Below are 13762 nucleotides of genomic sequence, written 5' to 3'. Positions count from 1 at the left end.
TGATTTTCATTCCCTCACACACAGAAATGGCACCAGCAAGGGGCCTCAATGGTGGACTTGGGTAATAAGGATCTTTTAACATCTGACTAATATGTCACAAGGGTAGAATTATCTGTGTGAAGCAACTGAGTGGAATCTGGACTTCCCAAAGACTCCTCTAACTTTCCTGAACTGAAATTCACTAACGTTAAATATTTGGTACACTTTCTATAAGATGATACCTAATATCTAGCTTTTACTGTAGTGTCAGTATTTAGGGACACACTGCTAGATTTTTACAACTCTCAGCTTGTTTTTCATGTGGATTACAGTACTAACGTATATTTTATTACCTTGTTATTCATTCACAGACAATTATACAACCTTAATTTCTATCCATCTTCTGGCTGTTTCTCAATTTCTTCCTTCAAACAATGCCATCCAGCTGACTTGTATAGTTAGCGCTTCTCATCCTACAGTTCATATTACCTGGAACATCTCAGGAACGCATCACAAGGGCAGAATCATTTCTAGGGAGGAAACTGGTGGCTCTTGGACTTTTCAAAGCCTTCTCTCACTTCAAAAGGATATTGTGCACTACGGATGTCATGTGATCTGCGAAGTCTGGCTCAGTTCCTCTCCTGTCCAGATACACTGGACAATAAAAGGCAGAGGTATGTGTATATCTTTTTAAGGTTGGCATTCATTCACTCTACATCAATGCATTGCTGAAATTGCTACATGCATGATTTTTGTCAGGTGTGGTGCATTGGGCATTCAAATGAATGGGCTGTCCTCCGCAACTTGCATTAACATGCATGTGTTTAAAGCATTGCAGCAGATTGGGCTGAAATGAATGGGTCTTTTTACTATGTCTACATTGTTTGATGGAAAATGTGTGATAGGACCTTGTTGTCAGAAATTCCCACCGTGTGTAGGCTCCATCACACATTTTCCATAGGAATTTACGACACACAAAGTTTGAGAGCTTGCTATAAATTTTCCTACAACAAAATCCGTTGTCGGATATTCCGATCGTGTGTACACAAATCCGACATACAAAGTGCCACGCATGCTCAGAATAAAGTAAGAGACGAAAGTTATTGGCTACTGCCCCGTTTATAGTCCTGACGTACGCGTTGTACGTCACCGCGTTCAGGACGATCGGATTTTCCGACAACTTTGTGTGACCGCGTGTATGCAAGACAAGTTGAGCCAACATCCATCGGATTTTGTTGTCGGAATGTCCGATCAATGTCCGACCGTGTGTACGGGGCATTATTGTGCCCCATTCTGATTACAGGCTTGACCCCTGTTTTTAACAACCAATTTAAATTTCAGCCAGAGGGTCATAGCAGACAGTAGTCAGGGTTTTAACTCTGCCTAGGTGCTTACTCATAACTAGTGAAGGAAATTATTCATTAAATAGTCTTCTGCTACATAAAAGATTTGGTTTATTTTTTTTGCCCTTCCTTTCATTTTCTGTGCTTTCCATTCTCTTTTTCCACTTTATGTATTTTTAATTCTGTCCTTCATAATACATTTTACTATGAAGAGTATGAGATGTGGATACAGTCATTTGTAAAGCGCTATAGGTCAAACTGATCTATAAAGGGACTGAAATGTCAGTGATCTCATGCAGTGTCAGTTCACTATCTGCAGTCTCTAACCATCTTTTGCAGCATGCCCGTAGTCTCTGAAATTTTTTTGTAGCATTACATACAATAAATAATAGATTGCTCATATGGTAATGTTAGGGGCCATACTTTTGGCCCCTTATATCAAGCAATGAGTCTATCACTGCCCTTCACCCTTGAATGCTGATTCTGACCAATGAACTGATAAGCCTTTATCTCCATCTGGTAATGATGCCAGTAACATACTTCTTATAATAAGGTGACAACACTCACTCACTGCTACCGTATCGATGGAGGAACAGTATTGTGACTCTGGTATGCCCTACAGATTTGGATTAAGATTATGTTGGGTGACTAACATTTGATCTTTGGGAGTAGTGTTGGGCGAATGGTTTGGGCCAAGCAAAAGTTCGGTCCGAACATCGCCTGTTCGCCCATTCGGCAAATAACCAAATTTGTAGGGAGCTCGGCGGGATGATCTGCCGAGTGCCCCACAATGCTCTGCGCACTGCTCAGTGCATTCTAGGCCCTTAATTGGATGAAGTCTTGCACCTGACCTCTGGGCACAGAGCACTGTCAGAGCCCTGATTGGACAAAGCGATGATGATTTTTTCCAATCATGGCTCGGTGCTCATAGTGCCACCCCACACTATAAAAGACCACCTTGTAGCGATAGTGCACCACCACTATATATATATATATATATATATATATATATATATATATATATATATATATATATATGCACTTACCAGAGGCAAGCTGAGAGCCTGTGGCTAATACCCAGCCAGGGCCTTTTCCACAAGGAATTTGAATCACACCACCAATAGGAGGAAGCCTGGACCACACTTCAAATGGCTCGAGGATAGAACAACAGCCACCAAGCGTTAGTAAGGATATTGCCCAAAAAATATCTGATTCCGAGACGACGTCAGACGACAGACTTATGGCTGTATTAGATCAAAAGGGTGCTTCTACTAAATACTGAGGAAAGGGTCTGAATACTTAGGACTATGTGATATTTCAGTTTTTCTTTTTTAATAAATCTGCAAAAATGTCAACAATTCTGTGTTTTTCTGTCAATATTGGGTGCTGTGTGTACATTAATGAGGAAAAAAATGAACTTAAATGATTTTAGCAAATGGATGCAATATAACAAAGAGTGAGAAATTTAAGGGGGTCTGAATACTTTCCGTCCCCACTGTATATATATATAACCATAATCCCCAAAGACGGGAACGACCCTCAGTATTGCACCAACTATAGGCCTATTTCTCTGCTCAACTCAGACACTAAACTGCTTGCCAAAATCTTAGCCAGGAGACTGCAAGAACATATAGGGGATTTGGTGCATCCAGATCAGACAGGTTTTGTAAAAGGACATGAGGCAATGGATAATACTATCTGGGCACTTCACTTGCTCCACTGGATACAACATGGTCCAGAGAAAACCCCAAAGATCGTACTATCGATAGATGCAGAAAAAGCCTTCGATAGGGTGAATTGGGGCTTTATGAAGGAAGTTCTGAAGGGAGTGGTTCTAGGTGACCATATGATGGGATGGATAATGGCCCTCTACGCAGATCCAAGAGCAAGAGTTAAAGTGAATGGTACAATCTTTGACTATCTCAGCATACGAAACAGAACAAGGCAAGGGTGCCCACTATCCCCATTAATATTCGCTATAATATTAGAACCATTTCTTTGTAAGATTAGAGGCAATGGGGAGATATTGGGAATAGGTGTGGGGGACGTGGAGCATAAGGTATCAGCCTATGCTGATGATCTGCTGTTCTACCTCTCAGCACCTCAGACTTCCTTAGTGTCTCTCATACAGGAAGTAGGTAGATACGGTATCTTATCTAATTTCAAAATCAATTATGAAAAATCAATATTTCTTCCCAGTCATGTCCCTCAAGAGATGGCAAAGATGTTGAAGAGGGAATACCCCTTTGTGCGGAAGAAAGATTCACTGTTTTACTTAGGGGTTCATGTCACCTCAGATCAAAAAATGTTATACGATCTTAATTATACTCCCCTAATAGCTGGGTTAAAGGAGGACTTAAAGAAGTGGACAGGACAATATTTAACATGGTTTGGAAGAGTGAGTGCCATTAAGATGTGTATACTACCTAGAATTATTTATATGCTACATACAGTTCGGATTAAATTATCAGGAATCTTTTTTAAACAGATACGGAAGGCTTTTATAGCATTTGTGTGGAATAATAAAAGACCAAGGCTGACATATGACATCCTGCGTAGAAGTAAGGCTGAAGGAGGATTGGGTTTGCCTGATATATTAATATACTATAAGGCAATGTCGCTGGTCCGTATCCTAAATTGGTGTCATGATTCCCCTAGTAAAATGTGGGTCCCACTAGAGAAAGCTATAGCGGGGAGGAACCTGGCAGGAGCTCCATGGATTCTGAGCGCGGAAAGAGGACTTTCGAAATGGACGTCCCCCCTGACTTGGAACGTACTGATGAGATGGGATAACCTGAATAGAACAGGAGAGTACTCCTCCCGGGTGTCCCCCTTAGCTCCACTGGAGGGTTTCCCATGGTTCCCACCGGGGGAGGGAGGAGGATTCCTGGGGGCATGGGGGAGGGACGGAGATGTCACATGTGGCAAGTTTGTTGTCCCAGATGTACAGCCTGATACTTAGTACCCAAAAGAAAATAATCCCATACTTTATCAGGGAATGGGAAAGAGAACTAAATAAAGTATTGTTAGATGAACAAATTAAAAAAATGATCCAATCAACTTATTTAATGTCCATAAGCTTGTATGCTCAGGAAATGGCCTATAAATTTCTGACAAGGTGGTATAGGACACCAGCAAAATTAAATAAGATATATCCAACAGCAGATGCCCATTGCTGGGGAGGGTGCGAGCAAAGGGGTACATTTCTTCATCTGTGGTGGGAATGCCCCAGGATTAAGGAATTCTGGGAAGCAGTTGCACCATGGATCGAGAGGTTAGCCCCCAGACCTATAGAGTGTGCACCTCTGGACTTCCTATTTCATGGAACAACTGGCCCAATTAAGGCCTATAGGAGGAGCATTACACCACACTTATTAAATGCAGCCAAAATATTAATTCCGAGATTCTGGAAGCAGACCGCCTGCCCAACATTAGAAGATTGGAAAAGGGAGGTCAACCGGACAATGGAAGCGGAAAGATGGATTCATGTAGTAAAAGATAAAAAAGGGGAATTTGAGGACATATGGGCAGGCTGGATACAGTGTGTACAGGGAATGGATTAAGAGGGAAACACGAAACGAGAAGGTGTAGGGAGCTACGGCCATATAAAGACCTTGAAATAGCTACATATGGGTTTAGCCGGGGAGGAAAAGGAAGGAATTTTTTTTTTTTCTGCTGTCTCTTTCCCCCTTCCCGTCCCTTTTACCCTTGTATTGATATCTGGTCTGGTGAAAGGGGGGAGGGAGGTGGTAAGCCAATTTGTAGAGAGTTTGATACTCGAAAGTGGGGAGTAGGGGGTTGTGAAGTCTGTTTATGTATAGGTAGGATACAAGACCTTTTTTTTTTTTCTTACATGTTGTTAGGGTTTGTTTAATGTGTTGGTTTGAAGGCGCTTGGTGTAGGGAATGTCACTAAGGAAAGGGGTATGAAGAATGAAATACACAATCAATGGGAATTACGTTAGTCACATTTTTTTTTCTTATTAACTAAATTTTTTTTTCTCAGATGTTATATTTTAATATGGCCGTTAATGGCCTCTTACATTATAGGGGGTTTGGTAACACATGGAGGTAGGAGAAGGTTTTTCATTTTAGGTTTAATTGGGTCACTTCAAGTAAAATTTTTTTTTTTTTTTTAGAAGTGAGGAATTAGGCCATGAATGGCCAATATATACAATTATGGAATAGTTAATAATAATCACAGGATGTGTATGGGCGGGGTTGAGGGTTTTTGTTTTTTTTTGTGTGTTTTACGTGTTGTTGGGGTCAATGAGGAATTGGATATACAGATTGATACGCACAATCATTGGGAATTTCATCAGTCACAGGATATAGTTGGTTGTTGTTTTTTTTTTTTTTGGGAGGGGATAGGTTCAGTTGTAAGAGAACGATGTTACCAGTTTGTCTCTTGTCAATGTCTAATATGTTAATCATGTGTAGTTACTGTAAAGTATGAAATTAAGGATGTATAATTGTGAACTGTGAAAAATATAACAGAAAATAAAAAAAATTTGATTATAAAAAAAAAAGATTCATGTATCAAAAAAATATATAAATTATTCACCCTCCCTCGCCAACCTATACATGGTACCATATCTATGGAGATGAAAACCCCTATAGACCCTACATCCACACATTCTTTCGCTACATAGATGACCTCTTGTTCATTTGCGATAGGCAAATAGGTGATCTAGAATCTTTTCTGTCTTATTTAAACTCCAATACCATTAATTTGACATTTACTGGACAGATGGAATGTAGTGAGATTTGTTTTCTGGACATACTTTTGGTTGCCTCACAGAATCGTGTGATCACACCTCTATACAGGAAACCTTTGGCTGGCAATAGCCTTCTTATGGCATTGGCACAGTCCAATCACCCAAAACATACTGTTAAAGGGGTGACAGTGGGAAAATTCATCCATTAATGTTGGATATGCAGTGAGGACATTGATTTTGACAGAGAGGCTAAAGCACTGTACAATAGATTCAGACAGTGGGGCTATCCTATTTGGACATTGGAACGTGCAGAAACCATTGCTAAAAAATAAAAATAGGGAGGAGCTTTTAATAGTAGGCGAGGTTGAAAAAATTCACAAGTCCATCAAGTCCAACCTATGTGTGTGATTTTATGTCAGTATTACATTGTATATCCCTGTATTTTGTGGTCGTTCAGGCACTCATACAGTAAAGGACCCTCTACGTAGTTTAAGGTTAAACCGATTTTCTTCTAATTTTAGTGAATGGCCGCGTGTCTTATTAAATTCCCCGCGGAAAAGCTTTATCCCTATTGTGGGGTCATCTGTACAGTATTTGTACATTGAAATCATATCCCCTCTCAAGCGTCTCCTCTCCAGAGAGAACAAGTTCAGTGCTCGTAACCTTTGCTCATAACTAAGGTCCTCCAGTCCTTTTATTAGTTTTGTTGCCCTTCTTTGTACTCGCTCCATTTCCAGTACATCCTTCCTGAGGACTGGTGCCCTTAACTGGATAGCATACTCCAGGTGCGGCCGGACCAGAGTCTTGTAGAGTGAGAGAATTATCATTTTATCTCTGGAGTTAATCCACTTTTTAATGCATGCTAATATTCTGTTTGCTTTGCTTGCAGCAGCTTGGTATTGCATGTCATTGCTGAACCTATCATCTACTAGGACCCCCAGGTCCTTTTCCATCCTAGATTCCCCCAGAGGTTCTCCCCCTAGTGAGTCGATTGCATTCATATTTTTGCCACCTAAATGCATTATTTTACATTTTTCATCATTAAACCTCATTTGCAATGTAGTTACTTACCCCATTACTTTGTTCAGACCTTGCAAAGTTTCCACATCCTGCGGAGAAGTTATTGCCCTGCTTAGCTTAGTATCATCCACAAATACAGAGATTGAGCTGTTTATCCCTTCCTCCAGGTCAATTATGAATAAATTAGATAGGATTGGTCCCATGACAGAACCCTGGAGGACCCCACTTTCCACCCGGACCATTCTGAGGTGGAACCATCAACGATCTCAACGCAAATATAATAATAAACCGGCTCTAGTTACCCCATTTTGTTAAGTGTTCTATCAAATTAGGGATGTAGTCAATAGATACCTGCCACTTTTGTTTTAAGATGAGTCATTGATGGAGATTTTACATGAGGGAATTCATTTTTTACCCAAAAAAGCCCCCCCCTGACACCCCCGCCGCCCTCCCTATTCATGTGCCTTGCCCCTTTCAGGACGCCGGACACATTAATTACTATGGCGGGGATAGGCGGGGGGTGTGTATTTTGAAGCACGTGATTAGAGCCAGAGGCTCTAGTAGGTTTCAAAATAGGGTGGGCTCGGGGTGCAGAGAACTGCGTCCCGATCCCACCCTGTTGTGTGACATAGCGAATGAATTTTTCGCTATTTTCACACTAACATTCCTCCCTGCCAATCAGCAGGTCAGTGAGACCTGTCTCTCGATTGGCCAAAGCATTAGGTGATCCTATTGGATGCCTAATGCTTTGGTGGAAGAGGACACATGGCGGAGGAAGAGAGCTGCCAAGCAAGAGAGCCACCAAGGAGGAGAGCCGCTGAGCAAGAGAGCCACCGAGGAGGAGAGGCACTGAGCCACCGAGCAAGAGAGCTGCCGAGCAAGAGAGCAGCCAAGGAGAGCCTCGTCACTCCAGCAGAGGACCGGCCGCAGGGGAGGGGGTTAGTGAAGTGATGGCTGCATTTACTGGGCACAATGGCTGCATTTACTGGGCACAAGTGGCTGCATATGATGGGCACAAGTGGCTGCATTTACTGGGCACAAGTGGCTGCATATGATGGGCTCAGTGGCTGCATTTAATGGGCACAAGTGGCTGCATTTACTGGGCACAAGTAGCTGCATATACTGGGCACAAGTGGCTGCATTTGATGGGCACAAGTGGCTGCATATGATGGGCACAAGTGGTTGCATTTACTGGGCACAAGTGGCTGCATTTACTGGGCACAAGTGGCTGCATTTGATTGGCACAAGTGGCTGCATTTGATTGGCACAAGTGGCTGCATTTGACAGGCACAAGTGGCTGCATTTGACAGGCACAAGTGGCTGTATTTGATGGGCACAAGTGGCTGCGTATGACGGACACAAGTGGCTGCGTATGACGGGCACAGTGGCTGCGTTTGATGGGCACAGTGGCTGCATTTGATGGGCACAGTGGCTGCATTTGATGGGCACAGTGAGGCTGCAATTGATGGGGGGGTCAGTATTTTTCTGTTTGTTTGCGCCCCCCCACAAAAAAATTTTGAGCACCAACCACCACTGCTAGGTACCTCCCTTTCCCCTAGTCTTTTTTGTTCTACACCAAAACAATCTACTACTTGGTTAAATTTCAAAGGTAACTTTAAATGTGGGGCGAGGGATTGTCCTTGCTGCCCACATATTTTTGGAGGGCATTAATTGACATCAAGTAGCAATAATAAGACTTTCCAACTAAAAACAATTTTCAACTGTAACACCACATATGTTGTATATTCTATCACGTAAGTCCTGCAATGTCCGATATGTGGGACATACCACCCATAGGTTACGGAATCGTTTCTGTGAACATCTGAGTGACATCAGAGTAGGTAAATCTACCAATGTAGCGAGACAGTTCAATAACCATCACAGCGGGGATGTTAATTTAATACTTGTTCAGGTTATAGAGAATGTTAAACTTCCAGCTAGAGGTTGAGATTTGTTTAGACTTTTATGCAAGAGAGAGTTTTTTTGGATTTTTCATTTAGGTACTTGTATTCCATCTGGGTTGAATTATGAATAGGATTTTTCCAATTATTTAGAATAGGTATAGCCCAATGAATGGTAACATATATATATTGTTATTATATTGTTTATATTGATTGCATTTATTTTTTGGGTTTGATTATTTACCTAGTTGGTGAATAACCTTATGTATTTGTTGGGTTTATACTTCTGCTCGTTTGTGTCGCCTTTTGTTCTTTTCTTTTGTTTTCTTTTTTGTTTACAAGACTGATTAGGCATGTATAGGTTATTATGGCGGATAATGTTTTTGTTGATATATTTATTGCCCTTTGACATTTTGATATTCTGATATGTATATACAACATGTGGACACTCGTTTTTGAGTGCATATGTGTGTAGGCATATACACCCATTTTGCTGTTACCAATATATTTTTTTGGAGGGTACGTTTGTTTATTTTTACCAAACTTTATGATGGGTAATTTTTTCAGGGATGGCTCATGTCACATTCTATTTCATTTAATTTTATTTCTGTTGTTTGAATATTTTTTTCTTGGGTGTTGTTTTTCAGCCCCTAATACTTTCTTTCTTTTTTTTTCTATAATTGGTTTATATCTATTCTATATATTTACATATTTTTTCCATGCATATATTTTATTATATATATATTTCTCCTTCATGTATATTTATATATTATTATTTTTTTATTATATTTTGATACATGAATCTAATGGTTTAATATATATCTATATATTTCTATATATATATAGATATATCTATATCTATATATATATAGATATATAGATATATCTATATCTCTATCTATCTATCTATCTATCTATCTATCTATCTATCTATCTATCTATCTATCTATCTATCTATCTGTCTATCTGTCTGTCTGTCTGTCTGTCTGTCTGTCTGTCTGTCTGTCTGTCTGTCGATCGATCGATCGATCGATCGATAGATAGATATATCTTTATATATCTATATAGATATATATATATATATATATATATATATATATATATATATATACATCTATATAGATATATAGATATATATATATCTATATATCTATATATCTATATAGATATATATACAGTGGGGACGGAAAGTATTCAGACCCCCTCAAATTTTTCACTCTTTGTTATATTGCAGCCATTTGCTAAAATCATTTAAATTCATTTTTTCCTCATTACTGTAATGTACACACAGCACCCCATATTGACAGAAAAACACAGAATTTTGACATTTTTGCATATATATTAACCGGTTCCCGACGGCTCCTGTAGATATACGTCGGCAGAATGACACGGCTGCTCAAAGTAACGTAGCTGTACTTTACTTTGAATTTGCCGCCGTGTGCGCGCATGCGCGCCGCCAGCATCTCCGTGAGTCGGGTCGCAGGTCCCGCGGACTCGATCGCCGCGGGCATACCCGCGATCACCTCACGGAGAGGATGAATGGGGAGATGCCGTTAAAACAGCATCTCCCCATTCTGCCTAGTGACAGTGTCACTGGATCTCTGCTCCCTGTCATCGGAGCACATACACAGCCCATCCCCCCTACAGTTAGAATCACTCCCCTAGGACATACTTAACCCCTCCCCGCCCCCTAGTGGTTAACCCCTTCACTGCCAGTGTCATTTACACAGGAATCAGTGCATTTTTATAGCACTGATTGCTGTATAAATGACAATGGTCCCAAAAATGTGTAAACAATGTCCGACATGTTTGCCATAACGTCGCAGTCACAATAAAAATCGCTGATCGCCTCCATTACTAGTAAAAAAAAAATAATTAATAAAAATGCCATAAAACTATCCCCTATTTTGTAAACACTATAACTTTTGCGCAAACCAATCAATAAGCACTTATTGCGATTTTTTTTTTACCAAAAATATGTAGAAGAATATGTATCGGCCTAAATTGAGGAAAAAAAATGGTTTCTTATATATTTTTTGGGGATATTTATTATAGCAAAAAGTAAAAAATTGAAAAGTTTGGAGTATTGAGCAGTAAGGAAGCATGGAGATTTTTCAGTTTGAGATGTACATCAAGCGGTACACTTAGACTAGCGCCACATAATTTTGACCTTTATTAAAAAGTAAAAAATAATGCATTTTTTTCAAAATTGCCGCTCTTATTTTGTTTATAGCGCAAAAAATAAAAATTGCAGAGGTGATCAAATACCACCAAAAGAAAGCTCTATTTGTGGGAAAAAAAGGACATCAATTTTGTTTCAGAGCCACGTCACACGACAGCACAATTGTCAGTTAAAGCGACGCAGTGCCGAATCGCAAAAAGTGCTCTGGTCAGGAAGGGGGTAAATTCTTCCAGGGCTGAAGCGGTTAAAAAAGAAAAACTAAAATATCACATGGTCCTAAGTATTCAGACCCTTTGCTCAGTATTTAGTAGAAGCACCCTTTTGATCTAGTACAGCCATGAGTCTTTTTGGGAAAGATGCAACAAGTTTTTCACACCTGGATTTGGGGATCCTCTGCCATTCCTCCTTGCAGATCCTCTCCAGTTCTGTCAGGTTGGATGGTAAACGTTGGTGGACAGCCATTTTTAGGTCTCTCCAGAGATGCTGAATTGGGTTTAAGTCAGGGCTCTGGCTGGGCTATTCAAGAACAGTCACAGAGTTTTTGTGAAGCCACTCCTTCGTTATTTTAGCTGTGTGCTTAGGGTCATTGTCTTGTTGGAAGGTAAACCTTTGGCCCAGTCTGAGGTCCTGAGCACTCTGGAGAAGGTTTTCATCCAGAATATCCCTGTACTTGGCTGCATTAATCTTTCCCTCAGTTGAAACCAGTCATCCTGTCCCTGCAGCTGAAAAACACCCACACAGCATGATGCTGCCACCACCATGCTTCACTGTTGGGACTGTATTGGACAGGTGATGAGCAGTGCCTGGTTTTCTCCACACATACCGCTTAGAATTAAGGCCTAAAAGTTCTATCTTGGTCTCATCAGACCAGAGAATCTTATTTCTCACCATCTTGGAGTCCTTCAGGTGTTTCTTAGCAAACTCCATTCGGGCCTTCATGTGTCTTGCACTGAGGAGAGGCTTCCGTTGGGCCACTCTGCCATAAAGCCCCAACTGGTGGAGGGCTGCAGTGATGAATGGCTTTCTACAACTTTCTCCCATCTCCCGACTGCATCTCTGGAGCTCAGCCACAGTGATCTTTGGGTTCTTCTTTACCTCTCTCACCAAGGCTCTTCTCCCCCGACAGCACAGTTTGGCCGGACGACCAGCTCTAGGAAGGGTTCTGGTCGTCCCAAACATCTTCCATTTAAGGATTATGGATGCCACTGTGCTCTTAGGAACCTTAAGTGCAGCAGAATTTTTTTGTAACCTTGGCCAGATCTGTGCCTTGCCACAATTCTGTCTCTGAGCTCTTCAGGCAGTTCCTTTGACCTCATGATTCTCATTTCCTCTGACATGCACTGTGAGCTGTAAGGTCTTATATAGACAGGTGTGTGGCTTTCCTAATCAAGTCCAATCAGTATAATCAAAAACAGTTGGACTCAAATGAAGGTGTAGAAACATCTCGAGGATGATCAGAAGAAATGGACAGCACCTGAGTTAAATATATGAGTGTCACAGCAAAGAGTCTGAATACTTACGACCATGTGCTATTTTAGTTTTTCTTTTTTAATAAATCTGCAAAAATATCAACAATTCTGTGTTTTTCTGTCAATATGGGGTGCTGTGTGTACATTAATGAGGAAAAAAATGAACTTAAATGATTTTAGTAAATGGCTGCAATATAACAACGAGTGAAAAATTTAAGGAGGTCTGAATACTTTCTGTCCCCACTGTATATAAATACATATATGAATACAAAGCTCATATAAGTGATAGTTAAAATAGAATCGTTGTATAGTGAGTTTGTCGAATCAGACCGAATCAGTAAGAACTTCCTCCATGACTCTAACAAAATATGGTTAATCACCAGTAATACATTTCAGATTTTACTGTGTACAGCTGTAGCTCAAAACTTTATTTCCATCCAACTCTGCCAAGGAGACACCAGAATACATCCAAAAGATCTCTAATCTTGTTACAAGTGCACTAAATTGTAGCCCCAAGCCGTTGTTTACTAAATAAAGAAAGCTTGCAGCCAAAATATATTTAAATGTCATTTTTTTCTTTATAAATGTCAGTTTTGCTGCAGCAGGTTCTATACATGGTACAGATGTGCCACTTTACAGGCATACTAAGAGGACCCCACAGACACGATATTTAAAGGAATTTTTCATTTTTATTGTTTCACTTTAAGCATCATTAAAATCACCGCTCCTTTAAAAACATAGTTTGCATTGTTACATGACCCCCAGGTCAAGTTTGGGTCCCATAGACTTTAATAGGTTTCACAGTTCGGGTCCGAACTTTTGCGTTGTTTGGGAGTTCTGGTGCGAACTGAACCGGAGTGGGGGTATTCGGCCCATCTCCCAAAATCCATGTTATGTCAGGTTTCAGTGAATAGTGCCTCCGTGAATTAAAAAGAGGCTTGAAAATAAAATGTGCCCATTTCTTGGGTTGTTTTATTCAAGGTTGCTCATCTGCACCCTCTACGACCAGGAACAAAGACCTAGGATTAAATCTTGTGGATAAAACATTGTTTGCAGCACAGCCATGTAATTATCAGTTCAAATCCCAACCATGCCACTACCTGCATTGAGTTTGCATGTTCTCCCCGTGCTTACATACACTGACACATACT

The 13762-nt window shown here is 40.5% G+C and overlaps 1 long non-coding RNA gene across 1 annotated transcript in view; it reads left to right on the top strand.

The window, feature by feature from the left end:
- The first annotated feature begins 354 nt into the window (after positions 1-354).
- LOC141117514 (uncharacterized) overlaps positions 355-13762 on the top strand; it is a 34388-nt gene continuing 20980 nt past the window's right edge. Inside the window, exon 1 of the long non-coding RNA XR_012237169.1 lies at positions 355-653. This is a non-coding gene — a long non-coding RNA (uncharacterized lncRNA). The remainder of the gene's footprint in view (positions 654-13762) is intronic.

The sequence above is a fragment of the Aquarana catesbeiana genome, linkage group LG13 (assembly GCF_042186555.1).
Source record: "Aquarana catesbeiana isolate 2022-GZ linkage group LG13, ASM4218655v1, whole genome shotgun sequence".
In the NCBI taxonomy this organism is placed as follows: domain Eukaryota; kingdom Metazoa; phylum Chordata; class Amphibia; order Anura; family Ranidae; genus Aquarana; species Aquarana catesbeiana.
Note: the sequence above shows the minus strand (reverse complement) of the source record. Positions and strands in the feature narration are given on the sequence as shown.